This window comes from Spermophilus citellus (assembly GCF_964194105.1).
Source record: "Spermophilus citellus genome assembly, chromosome: 9".
NCBI classification, from domain to species: domain Eukaryota; kingdom Metazoa; phylum Chordata; class Mammalia; order Rodentia; family Sciuridae; genus Spermophilus; species Spermophilus citellus.
Window position 1 is genome coordinate 61,339,100 of NC_138191.1, and position 15,716 is coordinate 61,354,815.

The following is a 15,716-nucleotide window of genomic DNA, read 5'->3' on the forward strand; positions in this document are numbered from 1 at the left end:
TCTCTCTCAAGCTCAAGTGAATACATCCATTTTTTAAGGAAATACTAATAACAAACAGGTTGAGGGTATTTTCCACTGGTTTAAAAATAAAGCATTCTGCTCGTATAAAAAATAAATCTCAGAATTATAGGAACAGGAAGCAGCAGCTGATTTATCAGCCTTCATTTCCTCTGAGAGTCAAAGTAAGGAACTCCCCATCGAGACAAAAGCAATGCAGAGGTTAGCCCCTCCAGCCAGACCTACAGGATCCCCACGCGGCTGCTGACAGTTACAACAGCAGATGGTGGTTGGCCACTTCAAAACCAAACTGCTCATTTTATCTTATGGAGCATTTGGTGTCCAAGCCCTGCATTTTGATAAAATGAAAAATCTGACTAACATCTAAACACACATATATAATTGGCCCCAGAGGAGCCTGACTCTCATTTCTCATTGTATTTCCTTCCTGGGCTCATTCCAGAGGTTTCCAGAGCCCCAGGACATCAGAAGATGACCAGGACACACCCTGAGGGACCCTGTGGCCTTTTTCTGGTGGCTTACTGGATACAAGCCAGTGTCCTGGGTGGATTCTAGTTCCCTTTCAGCCATCTGTGATAACAGCTGAAGTACCTGGTGTCTCTCAGGCTCAGTTCTCTCCTCTGTGAAACAGCAAACAGATCGCCTACCTCACAGAGGTGTCATGAAAAGTTAACGAGACAATGACTATGAAGTACTTGCGAGTCACATGTGAATAGTAACAGGTCAGAGTTACAGGATACACATACTTATCTAAGGGGCTTTACCAGTGTCAAAGCTTTCACAAACATTGCATTTGATGCTCTCAATGATAACAGCAGGATCAGGGGCAATGGAACTATGGTGGTCCTCCTCCTCCTCCTCATCATTGTGGTCACCCTTACTGTTTTACAAATCTTTGGTCTAGAGGAACCCAGGGAAACTCCTCTGCAAGTGTTCAAATCCCTTAAAAACATTTCTGGCACTTAGTGAGTGACAAGTATGAGGTGAGGAGTTTCGAAAGGTGCTCACATTTCAGGCTTGTGGCTCTGGGCAAGTCCCTTCACTTCTCTGGCAATATGATTCATTCACTTGTCAACAGGCTAGTGGCAGAAAAAAATAAATTAGACCTGGTTCCAGCTCTTGAAGAACTCTTGGAAGCAAGGGTGGGGGTGGAAAGACGTGACATATAAACAGATTAATTACAAAACAGTATTTACTTAAAATATGAAGTATGAACAAAATGCTGTGGGATCAGAGGGCAGGAAATGACTAACTTTGTCTGGGGGACTCATGGAAGAATTCCTCTAATTTGTAAACTGGGAAAGAAGGGAATCAAACAACAAATTAATCATCTTTGGGGGCTAAAATCCTGAGAAAACTAGTTTTAGACTGGCAATAATCTCAACACAGCATGATTCCTCTTATTTGCTTGCTCACAGTCAATGCATAGATTATTTGAAATAACGTAGATATCTTAAGTAATGGAAAACTGTAGGATACAAAAGTCTAAAAAAAAAATCACTTTTTTTTTTAAAGAATATTACTCAAATATACATTATACTTGCAAGTCTGTGAAAGTCTGTGGAAACAGGGTCTAGATTTAGCCCTAGGTGCAATAATTTAAGAGACTGAATCCTAGAGCCAGACTGCATGGGTTAAAATTTTGACTTTGCTAGTTACTAACTATAGGAATTGGGGCAATTTACTTTATCTCTCTGTGCTTCAGTTTCCTCACTTATGAAATGTGGCAGTGCTGTGATAATAAGAATAGTAATGGTCACCTGTCATATACGGCCAATGTGAGGATTTAATGAGTTCATATACAGAAGTGTTTCCTGGCACAAACTGAAGGTGACCTGAGTTAGCTGTACATTTCCAAAGTGCAGTAACTGGGATCTTTGGATTGCTATTCAAAAAATTACTCTTAGGATGGAAAGTTTCACTTTTCAGAAATTTATAGAATGTTCCAATAATCAGTGGTGAAATATAGGCTGTTGGCTTCAACAACCTATACTTTAAGCAGAATTGCGGGGAATGTTATACATCAAGTATGATTTTAAAAACTTACTTCAAGGGTCAGATGTGAAGCCAACACACTAATGCAAGTCTAAGGTGGTGTAATCAGAGATCTTTTTATTTTAAAAAATGACCCACCTTTAAAGTAACTATATCAGGGCTCTGAATAATATTTTGGAAATTACAGAAAAGTAAAAAACAAAGGGAGGAGGGTATTTATATATTCCCTCGAGATTTCTTTTGTTCCACTGTCATAGTATTATCTTTAAAAAAGATATAGTTTATAGTATTCCAAAATTGTAAGAATTCAATGTAACATTAAAGATGCAAATTGGGGGCTGAGGTTGTGGCTCAGTGGTACAGCACTTGCCTAGCACGCATGGGACACTGGGTTTGATCCCCAGCACCACATTAAAAAAAAAAAAAAAAACTAAACAAAATATAGGTATTGTGTCCATCTACAACTAAAAATATTTTAAAAAGATGCAAATTTGGCTACCTATCAGAAAATATAGACCATTAAATATTATTTTCATTTTTTTTCTCATTGCATTCACATATAATTTTAGGAAATCTTTTGGGCCTATAATAGTATTTTATCATTATTATATAGTGACTGTCAGTTGAAATAGATTGTATCTAGATAAAATTAAATTTCTGTAAATCAAACTGGATGTTTTAATTGGCAGCTTCAGCAGCACTCACCAAACCATGTTTCTGCCTTTAATATTTAATACATTAAACATCATTTATCCACTGGCTTTAAACCAACATCAATACTTACTGACTCTTGGGACCTGTGGTTTTTATTATAGTCGATAATGCTTAGGTTCAGGCCTTGAAATTAATCACTAAGACCTGCTGCTGGAAGAGTGCTTTCCAGAGCCTCCAAAGAGTAAAGAGAAAGAGAGGCGGGTGGGGGTGGGGTGGAAGATATTTATCATACCCTTGTTATGTCTGGAAAGAACCGGATATTGTTTCTCAATACAAAAGGTTTGCTTTGTGACTCTTAATGCTTTACAACATATCCACAGGAAATGAAGCAAAATAATTCAAACTATAATTTTACTGAGATTGAAATATGTGGGCACACAGGGGTGGGGGGTTATAAGATCATTTCATTTAAATAAATTATTTCCTCAATTTTTCAAGTGTGTGTGTGTGTGGGGGGGGCTCAAGAACATTAAGTGTGGCACAAGACTATAATCCAGCAGCTCAGGAGGCTGAGGCTGGAGGATGAGAGTTCAAGGTCAGCCTCATCAATTTAGCAAGGTCCCAAGCAACTCAGCAAGACTCTGTCTAAATAAAATATATATATATTAAAAAAAAAAAAAAGAAAAAGACTAGAGATGTGGCTTAGAGTTAACTGTCCCTGGTTCAATCTCCAGTACCAAAACAGAATAAAACAAAACACAAGCAAAATTAAATATGTGGGATTCTACCTCTGGTTCAGAGGTAGAATGCTTGCTTGCCTGGCATGTGTGAGGCCCTGTGTTCAATCCTTGTACTACAAATCAATCAATCTATCAATCAAACCAAAACAAAAAATACATGGGTATATACACATAAGAGTTGTTGGGTCCCCCCCCCCCCCACTCCAGTGCTAAGAATGCCAGGCAAGAGCTCTACCACTGAGCTATACCCCAGCCCCAATTTTTGTTTGTTTGTTTGTTTGTTTTTTAAACTGGTAAGAATGAATGATACCTGATGAACTGGAGCTGGCTCCAGACAGGCCCTAGACTACTTTAGATCTATTTCAGGCATCAAGAAAGACATTGCTTAGAACAAGTCTCCCCCTCCCATACTGGGGATCGAACTCAGGGGCACTCCACCACTAAGCCACATCCCCAGCCCTGTTTTGTATTTTATTAGAGACAGGGTCTCACTGAGTTGCTTAAAACCTTGCTTTTGCTGGGGCTGGCTTTGAATTCCTCCTATCCTCCTATCTCAGCCTACAGAGCTAGAACAAAAGTTTTATAAAACTAAAACAAACAAACAACAAAAAAAGAAACCTTAAATTTAAGAAGTAATTGTCCTTTCCAACAACTCTTTTTTCCCCCCCTTCTTTCCTTCCTATCCATCTCCTATTTATTTATGGTACCGGGGCTTGAACCCAGGGGAGCTTGGCAAGAGCTATATCCTCAGATCTTACTAAGCTGCCCAGGCTGGTCTAGAATTTGTAATTCTGCCTCAGGCCTCCAACTTGCTGGGAATACAGGTGTGCACCACCACACCCAGCATTTGCTATCCTTTTAAAAAACATCAATTGATTTCTAGGTTGTCCACATAATCATATAAGAAAAAATAAAAGAAAGGAAATCATTTAAGTAGTTCTGCCTGAGGGTATTCAACTAGTTCATTTAATTCTACAAATCAGGAATTACAATGATAAGATAAAATAAATTTGTAAGTGTTTGGTGGGTATAAGGCAAGAAACTTAGCATGAACTTGTAGGAACTGACCTTTTAGGTACCTGTGTAAGGTCAAAAGTTTATATCACTATTATTTAACCAATCTCTATAATCAGAATTAAGAACAAAAGTTTGGTGACACTGTAATATTTTATAGAAAAGGCTGATCTAGGACAAAAGGTTCAACATTCAAATAATTCAATGCTATAAACTTTTTATTGGGTACCAGGATCTCTACTTAGCAACAGATGAATAAAATTCTTTCATTTTTTTCTTTTATCTGCCTAATGATATTGTGTGATGCTCTGATTTATAGTTCTTAGATTACCTGGGGCCCCAAAACTATTCCAATTAAGAGGTTTTAGTTGGGCACAGTGTTGAATGCCTATAATCCCAGCAACTCAGAAGGCTGAGGCAGGAAGATTGAAAGTTCAAGGCCAGCTTCAATAATTTAGCAAGATCCTGTCACAATAAAAAGGGCTGAGGATTTAAATAAGTAATTAAGTTCCTCTGGGTTCAATCCTCCAGTCAGTACCAAACAAAACAAACAAATAAATAAGCAAAAAAACCCAAACCAAACTAACCAATCAACAGGTTATTTTAGTCTGTCCTGTATTTTACTGTCTTTTTACTGTACATGTAGGTAGTGTAGGTACCAGAAGAGTTGTTACTTTAGGTTTCTACAAAAGAAAATTTAAAAGGTAATCCTTCTCAGATTTATGATAAAGGTAACTCTATACACACCGGGCAGTTCTATGAGAAATTATATTCAATAGAATGTTGATTTTATTTCCCCAAAACAATTATTTATATGGGAAGAACATGAGCGGCCCAAGCTCTATTTCCAGCAGATGCAGGAGAGTTCTAGCAGAACTCTAGCTCTGACAGACATTGATGAGCTGCTGGATCCCACCAAGGACAATCAACATTTCTAGGTCCCAGACTCCTTGTCTATCTATAAAAGACTATATTAAGATCGTCTTTGGGCCCCTTCCTGACCTAAAATTCTAAAATTTGGTTCCCTTGAAATTCAAAGTCAAGGGCTGGGGATATAGCTCAGTTGGTAGAGTGCTTGCCTCACATGCACAAGGCCCTGGTTTCAATCCCCAGCACCACAACAAATAAATTCAAACTCAAATGTGTCCTTAAGAAAAGCCACCTTCCATCCCACTCCAAGGCAGGGTTATCTGGGCCTTTCTTGACATTCCATCATAGTTTCTTCACAGTTTATTAGGATAATCACCAACAGATAATTTCTGTATACTCAATAGGCTAGACTATACATGATTTCAGGAGAGACTGTCTTATTCATCTTTGTATATGTGTCATCTAACACATTCTAGCTGCCTGGTACACAAGAGACAAGTAACAAATATTTATGGGATAAACTCTTGTAATCACACTATCAAGCATCCATTTGGTATTTGTCTTTTCAGGGGCCCTTGGCTATATTCTTAAGACACACTAGTTTTCTCATCCATAAAGTATTTTCAATTAAGAAACAGGGCCCCTGGCCTCACATCTGTAATCCCAGAAACTCAGGGAGCTGAGGTAGGAGGATCACAAGTTTTAAGACCAACCTTGGTAACTTAGTAAAAAAAAAAAAAAAAAACCCCAAAATAAAAAGGTCTGGGGATGTAGTTCAGTGGTGGAGCACCCCTTGGGCTCAATCCCCAGAATAGGAGGGGGGGAAAAAAAGGCGCGCAGGGTGGGGGCGGGGTGGTGGTGGGAAACAGGACAAACAGGTGAGACTATACTACTACAAATTTAAATTTAGCACATTTTTAAAAAGTAAGTTTTAAATTTGTAATAAGTTACAGTAGATGGGGTAGAGAGAGAAGATGGGAGGGGAGGGGAGGGGAAGGGAGGGGGGATAGTAGAGGGATAGGAAAGGTAGCAGAATACAACAGTCACTAGTATGCCATTATGTAAAAATGTGGATGTGTAACCGATGTGATTCTGCAATCTGTGTACGGGGTAAAAATGGGAGTTCATAACCCACTTGAATCAAATGTATGAAATATGATATGTCAAGAGCTTTGTAATGTTTTGAACCAATAAAAAAAATTTGTAATAAGTTTAAGGAAAAGCATACTCCAGGAGTTTAAGATCTCAACAGTTGAAGATTCTTTGATGCTTTCCTGTCTTGTGATTCACCTTGTAAAGCTATTAACTTTTTTTCCCCCCTTCTTCCATATTATGGGGATGAAATGCTTTTTTTGAGGGGAGATACAGTGGGTTGAACCCAGCGAGCTTTACCATTGAGCTACATCCTCAGTTTTTTTTTTTTTTAATTTTTTAATTTTAAAATAGGGGCTTGCTAAATTGCTAAGGCTGTCCTTGAATTTGCCTTACCAGTCACTGGGATTACAGGCTTGTGTCACCATGCCCTGCTACAGCATGCTTATTTTTAAAGATTCAACTGTTGAGAAGAAAAAGTGATCTCATAAGGGGAGAGACTGATTCAGAGCTGGAAAAGACTTCAAGGGAAGGAAAAAGAAAAAAAAGTTTAGGAAAGGTTAACAAAAATTTTTAATGAAGTGGTGTGAATTAAGAGTGAGGTTACATAAGGCCAGGGAGAGAAAAGAAAAGATGTATATTTTTTTTGCCTGAGGTGCTTAGCTTTCAAGTTCCAAAACAAAATTTCATGTACTGCTTGTCTATTCTTTGGCATTTATTTTCCTTGTGCATGCACATCCCTGGCAATCAGGAACAAAAGGGAGTAATGGCAGCTGTCACTCATGCATAAAGGCACAGTGGAAGACAGGAAGCCCAGCACCTGGAAGATGGATGGGGAGTCCTTTGGGACCCTCTGTGTTCTCACAATGACAAATCACAATAGCCTCCCTGCATGAGTAAAGGCTGACAGGTTGGTCTAAAGGAGGTTGATTTACCCATTCTAGTGTTTATTAAGAAGTAACAGCTGGGGCTGGAGGTGTAGCTCAGTAGCAGAGTGCTTGCCTGGTGTGCACAAGGCCCTGGGTTCAATCCCTAGCACCACAAAAAAATAAAATATTCCTCAAGAAGTAACAGCTGAATTCAGATGAGTTGGGTTAGATATAGCAAACTGAAATTGCTGGGCTGTACCCAGACTTATTCCAGCTCTACTTGATCCCTCACAGACCTGCAAAAAGAGCCATTGACAGCCACTGGAATGCAACCAGTAGGAAAAGCAAACTAAATGCAGTTTGGGAGCCCTTGCCAGCAAGCCGGAGCCCAGATGACTCAGCAGGGTAGAGCTGTGACCCTTCACTTCCGGAGTCTTTACCCAGTGCTGCTACAAATGCATGCACAGGAACTGGTCTTACTCCAGAGCCTATCTGAGAACAACATGCAGTGGCAGGCTTCTCTGAAGAAGGTCAATCCCCAGGTTCTGGGTAACATCAACTCCCAAAAGTTTGGCTGAGAACACCAACATAAAGGACAGAGCAGGCACCTAGCAATCACAGTCTACCTGAAATCCTGTAAAACTGTTCCCCTAGACAGGCATAGGAGTTGGAGAATGTAGAAAAGAACAGACAGGGTGGGATGGAACTATGGGGTTTTGGCTGATGCATCACAAATCACCTTCCAAGGCTGAGCAATCAGTAATGGCAGTAATGATGAACTCCCTTCAGTGACAGCAGTGGCTTTACTTTACTGAGACGCCCCAGAGCAGATAGCTGCCATGCATAACACTCTGCTCAAGCTTCAGATAAAATCCACCTCTGGGCTGCGTGCATTCACCATCAGATATCTGGTACTTTATGAAGAGGAATCCTTCCTTTCATTTTTTAGTCAAATAAGGATTAATTTTTGAAAGGCGCTTTTTAAAGAAGCTCCAGAGAGGATGGGAGGGTAGTTCAGTGGTCAAGTGCTTGCTTAGCATGTATGAGGCTCCAGAACCATAAATAAATACACGAATCCACACATAATCCATAAGTAAGCTTCAGAGATAGGATGGGGGTTAGACGTGAAAAGTAATAGTCCAGTTAAAACATCGGGGATTGGCTGCCTCACAAAATGTGCTCCCACTCCTAAAGATGCGCAGAGGGCAAACTGAGGTTCAGTCCTCCCAGTAATAATTCCTGGCTTCCTTCCCCACTGAATGCACTTACTGAGCAGGGGCCAGAAGGCCTCCTCAGGTTACATCACCTGGAGGGAATTCCCTAAAAGAATTCATCTGGCCTCTCTCTCCCCCTGAAAATTCGAACCTTGCTTTTTCATCTCTCTGGGGTCTGCCTGCCTACAGAGATGATGATTCTGGATCCCTCTCCTATGGGTGTAGATGGCTTTCCCTGCAGCTTCCTGGCTTCTGTTGTCATGCTATGCTAGGGAAAGGGTGGGTAAGTCTACCTAATAATTCATGGATAAAATTTCAGAAGGCTCCCTTGGCTGCAGACCCAAAGCCACATTCTTTAAAAAGCATCATCAGCACTAATGATGGCATTTTTGTATCTATCAGCCTTACTTTTTTCTTTCTAACTGGTTTTGAATTTGGGAATGAAAGAGGAGTTATTTACTGGGTCCTCAAATCTCAAGAGTGGTTAGGAGTTGCCTTGTATATCTTATAGTTTCAGTGAATATTTACTGAAGATATATATGCAAAAATGTTATAAGAAAACTTATCTTCTTAACAAAAGAAAATGTGTAAATGTACATAACAATCCTATGAAATTAGTGTTGTTATAGACCCCAAGTCACAGGAGAAACTTGTGTTCAAGAAGTTCAAAAAGCAAAAACGTGATAAGAAGGAAACAAACAATAAAATATATGATCTTATTTCTTCATGAGTGGATATTTGACCATATCTGACCCCATCTAATTTTTGAGAAACAGTCCAAAACATGATATGCAGAAATTTCTATATGAATTCTCAGAGCAAAGTAATCTAAACTATATTCAAGTCAGGCACAGTGGCCCATGCCTATAATCCTAGGGACTTGGGGAGCCAAGGCAGGAGGATCACAAGTTCAAGGCCAGCCTCAGCAATTTAGCAAAGCTCTAAGAAACTTAGTGAGACCCTGTTTTCAAAATAAAAAGGACTTAGCATATGGAAATTGGTTTTTCAACCATGTAGAACATAAAAAGTTTTTCCCAGATATTTTATAGGCCAAATGAAAGCCTAAGACATGAAAACCTAAGAGGAAGGACTCTTCCTTTATATGTACCAAAATAAACTTGAAGGGCACCATGACACTGTTTCACAAGTTCTTCCCCATTTTTATAACCAAATATTTAAGCTATTATTCCTTTATGAGTTATTAAAAAACATTCAAAATGAACTGCTTCCATGTAAAAATTCATACAACTAGCCATCTGCCTGCAGTTGAAAAAGGGAACTGTGTGTAGAATCATAATAGCAAGGGGACCTGACCAGCTTCCACAGTGACTTTAAGGTGTTACCATTTTAATTCACCCTCACAAATGCACAAGGAGCCTGTGAAAACTAGTGTTGTTATCAACCCCAAGTCAGGGGAGAAACTTGTGTTCAAGAAGTTCAATTCCTTGACCAAGATTATCAGCTGATTAACAATAATGGCATTGAGATAGAAACCCAGGTCTTCTAAAACTTAGTTGCTATCCGTTCCATTCAGTCATGATTCTGGAATAAGGATGCTAAGATGTTCACACTTTCCCCTGCAGCTTTACAGTCTATGGTCCTGAGACCTGGACACTTAAGCAAGACCCGAATAAAATAAGCAGGAGCATACAGAAGTGCTAGTTAATTCACTGCCTTCAGATTCCTCCAACCTTTCTCTATTCCTGCAGGCTCCTTTTAAGGAAGAAAAGTGAGTGAAGTCTTTCACTTTATTTCCTTCCTTCTTTGTCCCTGGCCTGACCTGAGAAGGTACATCCCAGGAACCTGACCAATGGAGAGCTGATAGGAAACAGTCTCCCATCTGCTAACTACAGGATGCCCCCTTAACTCCAAGAAGAACCTGACGGTTCAGCTTTCTTGAACTCACCAGTGTTCAGATGCTTACCTACAGCTGCCACGAAAGCAGCAGCTGGCACGGGGTTCTTGAAGGAGCCAACCTACAGATGAAAGGCGTTGGCTTTGACAGCACTATGGGAAACGAGGGAGGGAGAGCCTTGAGTGCTGGGAAAGCAGGTTTCTAGTAGTAGTTCTGCATCCTGCTCCGCCCACTTGCATTCTTCAGGCCCACCTTCTCTGATTAATTTTCGAAGGCACAGCAAAAGGCTGAGTCCTGAGCAGGGGGAGCTTGAGTGATCTCAAGCCAAACTGGGAATCCAGTGATAGTAACAATTATCAAGGACAAAAACAATGCGTAAAAGGAGCTTCCCAAACCACTAGAATCATTAAATAAAATGACATTTGGATATTGTATACCAGAGTTACTAAGTGAATTAAAAAAATATTTATCTTTTAGTTATAGGTGGACATAATATATTTTATTTTATGTGGTACTGAGGATCGAACCCAGTACCTCATGCACGCTAGGTGAGTGCTCTACCTCTGAGCCACAACCCCAGCCCTATTAAGTGAATCTTAAAGGCATCCTTGTTTTGGAAATCAATTCAGTGAAACCTGTTTGTCAAATTTCTGGGCTCAACTCAAGACACCCAATTAGTCTTTTAAGAACTTCATTCAGGAGAAATAGCAGATTGAAATGTTCATAAGAGATTCCTTCTTATGAATCATGGTTATTGTACTTCAGTTAAGTGTGGTGAAGCAGCCACAGAAATAATGCTTAACTTTCCAAAGGAAAAATCCTCCTTAAGACCAACCAACTGCACCCGAATCTTGAAAAGACACATCCTGTGTGTAACTATGCTTACTTGAAGGTGACTGAGATAAAACACCTAACACCCCTCTTTCTGCTAATCCTGCCATTTCTCTCAGCTGTGAGAAAGTATCACCAGAGTGGAAATTACACGCAGCAATGTGATACTGGGAACCTCGTTGAAAAGGCATCCATGACAGACCACGAATACTGGGTAAGAAAAGTGAGGAAGAGAATTGAAAAGATGGCACTGTGGAGAAGATATTACCTAATATATTCAAGGGAGAGCATTTTCTGAAACTTCCTCTTGTTAACAATTCAAAAAACAAAAACCAAACAAACAACAAAACACAACTTTGATTATAATGGAAAGAAACCCAGAATTAATTAGCTTTTCATCTACTCAAGGTAAGTTACTACTTTCCCCACACTGTCTCCAGCCCACTACACCTCCCCTCCTCTTCCTCTTTGAACTCACAGCACAATGTCATATTAAGAGGAAGGGCTCAGTACTTACATCAATCCAGAGTGACAATCCTGGATCTGCCATTTAGATTACTTATCTCTGTCCTCCATGTTCCTTTCAATAAAAGAGAAATGACAGCACTCACCTGAGTAGTCCTGGGGAGGATTTAGTGAGTCCACATAAACACCCATTTAGCTCAGTGTATAACACTGGTTCATTTTATGCTTTGGATATTTCTTGCTGCTCAGCCAATGCAATTTGTTTTTAAAATGGACAAGTTTCTTTCTCTTCCTCTCTCCTTGTTCCTCCCTAATCTGTCCCCTCTCTAATCTCAGGGGAAATAGGATTACCTTTCTTCCCAGTCTTAGATTTTTCGGTCCTTAAGCACACACCCACCATAGGAATGAAGTAATCCAGACTTTGGGGATGGTACTAGAAGATCTCAGAAACGCTTATCTCCCAAATTAACGAGTAAATTACAACTTCAACAGAGAACAGGAGCAATGTAGCCTTTGAATCACCTCTTTAAAAGACCATCATTCCTGTTGATGGGCAGAATCACAGTCTTTGGGACAGAAGCCCCTTGGTTTCTCCTTTGCTAGCCAATCAATAAATCTTCTTTTTCCTTTTTCTCAAGACCTTGCCTTTGTTATTGGATTGGCATTGAGGATGAGGATGGAGCTTTCGGTTACAGAAGGACAACTGTGCCCCACACTCTTGGCCTTCCTGTGCCCTTGGACCAAATCCCTGCATAGAGATTAACAGGGGTTCACTTGATGCTTTGACTATCTCTCTTGTGGCTTTGAAACTTACATATATTTTTTTCTTTTTCCCAATCTTCTTTTCCCTAAACTTCTCCTCCCTGATCTTGTTTTCTTAATCTTCTCCTACCTGATCTCCTCTAATATTTTTTTCCCTAAACTTCTCCCTGATCTCTCCCTAATCTCATTTTCTTTGAATTACTTCTATAAAAGCCCCCTGTTCCTGCGGATGGGCAGAATCACAGCTTTTGCAAAAGGACTCCCCTGTGTTTCTCCTCTGCTAGCAAAGCAATAAACCTTTTTCTTTTTTCTTAAAACAGTGCCCTCGTGATTGGACTGGCATGGGGATAGGACAGAGCTTTCAGCAGAGATATTCACCTGGAAAGTACATAATGAAGTAGAGCCATGCCATATAGATGGATGAGACTGGGCTGGCTTGTCCCTGCCTCTGAGAGGCTTTGGTGAAGGGGCTGAGTCCAAGAATTTACAGTGAGGAAGAAGATGAAGCCACCAAAGTTCCCAAGCGCCAAAAACATCACGGTGTTTCTCCAAATCGAAGTTGAAATTGAAATGATAAACCATAAAATAACTTTACGGAAGTCAGTGAAGGTCTGCTTTTACCCATGACAACCCATTTGGGGTGTTTTGGATAAGTACTGAATATCAAATTCTTTTAAAAATATTTCCTACTGGGCACCAATCTCCAGGTGCCCTGAATACATGTCGAGTCTGGCTACCTGGTGATCTAGTCCTGCTTGCACCAAGGATTCCCTCCAGGTCCACTGAAGCAGGAAAGCTAGCATGGGCAGGTGAGGTAGAGGGGGAGCTGGATTTCAGTTCTTGCCCTGTCTCCAGCTGGCAGCTGGACCTTAGGCCAGTTCTCACCACAGGGCTCTAGTTTCTACCCTGTGGAAGGAGAAGACTGGGCTCAGACCATTTCTGAAGTTCTCTCTAGATTTAGGCTGGCAGGAATCAGTTTCTAAGCTTACTGTAATGCATCACTGCTGATCCCCAGCTGTCCTCGGTGCTGCCCCACCCTTTCATTCTTACTGTACCAGGCTGCTCAGTGCTGTGCTCAGTGCTGCAGGTCAGCAGAGCTAGGGAGAATGGACCCCTTCGTATCACACTTTATGATGAAGCCATTCGGTTTTCTGACAGGATTCACTGGGCTAAAAATGTATGAGGCACAGTCTGTTCCCCATCCTGCAGGAAGTCTGGCTGTTATCAGAACACGTGAAAATTCATGGCACAAAAGCCCACAGCACAAGAATTAGGTACCCCTTATCCTTCCTGTCCCCTTTCTGCCTCCACTCACCAGAAGGACAGAAATCACCACTGGATATCTGGCTTCGTGATTCTTGATTGCTAAGATGGGGGGTGCAATTGTGAAGCAAACAGGGAGAAGACAAGACACCTAAGCTGCTAAGGTTGGGTAGTCTCAAAGGGATGCTGTTGTAGCTTTGATGCTTGGAAAACTGGGACAGGCACAAAAAATGACTGGGGCTAAAGAGAAGCTCCAGTTTGCTGTTCCCTGCAGTTTGTAGATAAACTTTTTGATTTAAATTATAATTCAGACCTCCAGAGCTGTAAAGACTTTCTTGAGAAGAACAGCCTTCCTCGCTTTGCTTTGGAAATTCTGTGTCACTATATTTCAAGGTTGGCCTCAAATGTTAAGCATACACTACACCTGACCTGAACAGAGGCCTATTTTTAACCGTGGATTTTTGATGATGTATAAAAATCACTCAACTTCATTCCTCTTCCATACCTCCAAATATCTACACAAAATCAGGCAAAAAAAGAATACACCTGATGATGGTTTTAATCTACATCTCTCACCTTCTTTACCCTCTGAATTCTCTCCAATGAAGCCTTTACCCAACAAACACTTATTTCTCCCAAGGGAAAGCAATAATTGAATAAAACAGGGTTAGCATCAGCATCACAACGTCCCCCTTCAGGGTTCTCTTTGCTCACTGCTTTCTCTGCCTGGAACATCTGGTTTTCTGGTTCTCCTTTTTGGTTTTATCTCTGTCTGCATCAGTGCCTGTTGGAGGTATTCTTGAAATCTCCATGCCAGTAACCCTGCTAATCCTTCCTTGATTCTCCCAGAGCATCCTCTGCATTTCTGACCTTCCAAACTTTTCAACAATTGCCTGCTTTTGTGTATCTCTCACTGAACTGTAAATTTGTGCAGGACAGGGATTATAACCTACGTTTGCTTTTCCAGGGCCTAGTACAGCACCCAGCACAAGGAAGGAGTGCAATAAATACACAGTTTTAAGGCTTACCACAGTCTTTAGCTGGATTCTTAAGAGTGGCACTGTAAGGCAGGAATCACTGGTCTCCTTTTACAAAGAAACTGTTGCTCAGAGGGGTTTTTTTTATAGACTCTCTGAGCCTTCAGTTCTGACACCTATGGCTCCTAGGTTCGATTTTTCACAGGACCACATTCTAATCAGCTGACTGTACAAATATAGAAGACAAAGGCGAAAGCACTGATCCTCTGATGTGGGCGTATGCTAGAGACCCACACAAGTGAAGTACAAACATACAAAATATTCTAATATGGGCAGAATAACTGTTCTGAAAGCAGGAATGCTGATCAGATATGGAGATGGAGTTTACATCAATTCTTTTCTCAAGGACCTTTTGGTCCTAGAGCTCTGCAGAAATGTCTGGGTACACATGACTTAGATACAAACAAAGTTTATCTGGTTATAAGGTCATGAAACAAACTGTCTCTGGTGAACTGCCAACACTGCCTCAGACATCTTGAAAGAGCTGCTCATGGGACAGCTGCAAGCTGCCAAAGTAGAAGTAACTTGGATGTGGCTGATTCCCCATTAGGCTCAGGAAGCAAAAAGGGGCAGGAAATGCAGGCAGCTAACAGGCAGGCGGGGCGGGTGTGGGTCTTGACTCTTTGTGACCCTGTGGAGCACTTGAGCTTCTCCTCAGCTTAGGAAAGTGGTTTTTAGCACAGCTGTACCCTGTAATGGCATGGAGTAGCCTCTTAAAAGCACCCAAAGCTAGCTGTTGCATTAGTTGGCCTAGGGTGGCCCTTGTGTGGGCATTTGAGTTGATTACAAGCTCCTCTGCAATTCTCACATGCAGCCAGTACTAAAGGCCTGGGTGTTTTCAAAATAGCTCACCTGGTTGGTCCAAAATTAAAATGACAAGCACAACAGTAACACCATTTGAAACTTTATACTATATCCACTAGTGTTTCAGACACTTAGGTAAACAGCCACTTAAGTTAGGTCATTGGGGGCATGTCCTTGAAGAACAGATTAGGAACCCAGCCCTTCCTTTTTCTCTCCATTTTGCTTCCTGGCTG

At 40.8% G+C, this 15,716-nt stretch overlaps 1 protein-coding gene across 8 annotated transcripts in view; it reads right to left on the reverse strand.

Moving 5' to 3' along the window:
* The window catches only part of LRRC8D (leucine rich repeat containing 8 VRAC subunit D), a 118,435-nt gene that overhangs the window by 20,995 nt on the left and 81,724 nt on the right, over positions 1-15,716 (reverse strand). Inside the window, exon 3 of one of the 8 annotated variants that reach the window (XR_014023405.1) lies at positions 11,679-11,732. The exons of the other annotated variants lie outside the window; for them this stretch is intronic. The gene's annotated coding sequence lies outside the window, so the exon portion shown is untranslated. Of the gene's footprint in view, positions 1-11,678; positions 11,733-15,716 lie in introns of those variants that run through there. 8 annotated transcript variants of the gene reach the window in all.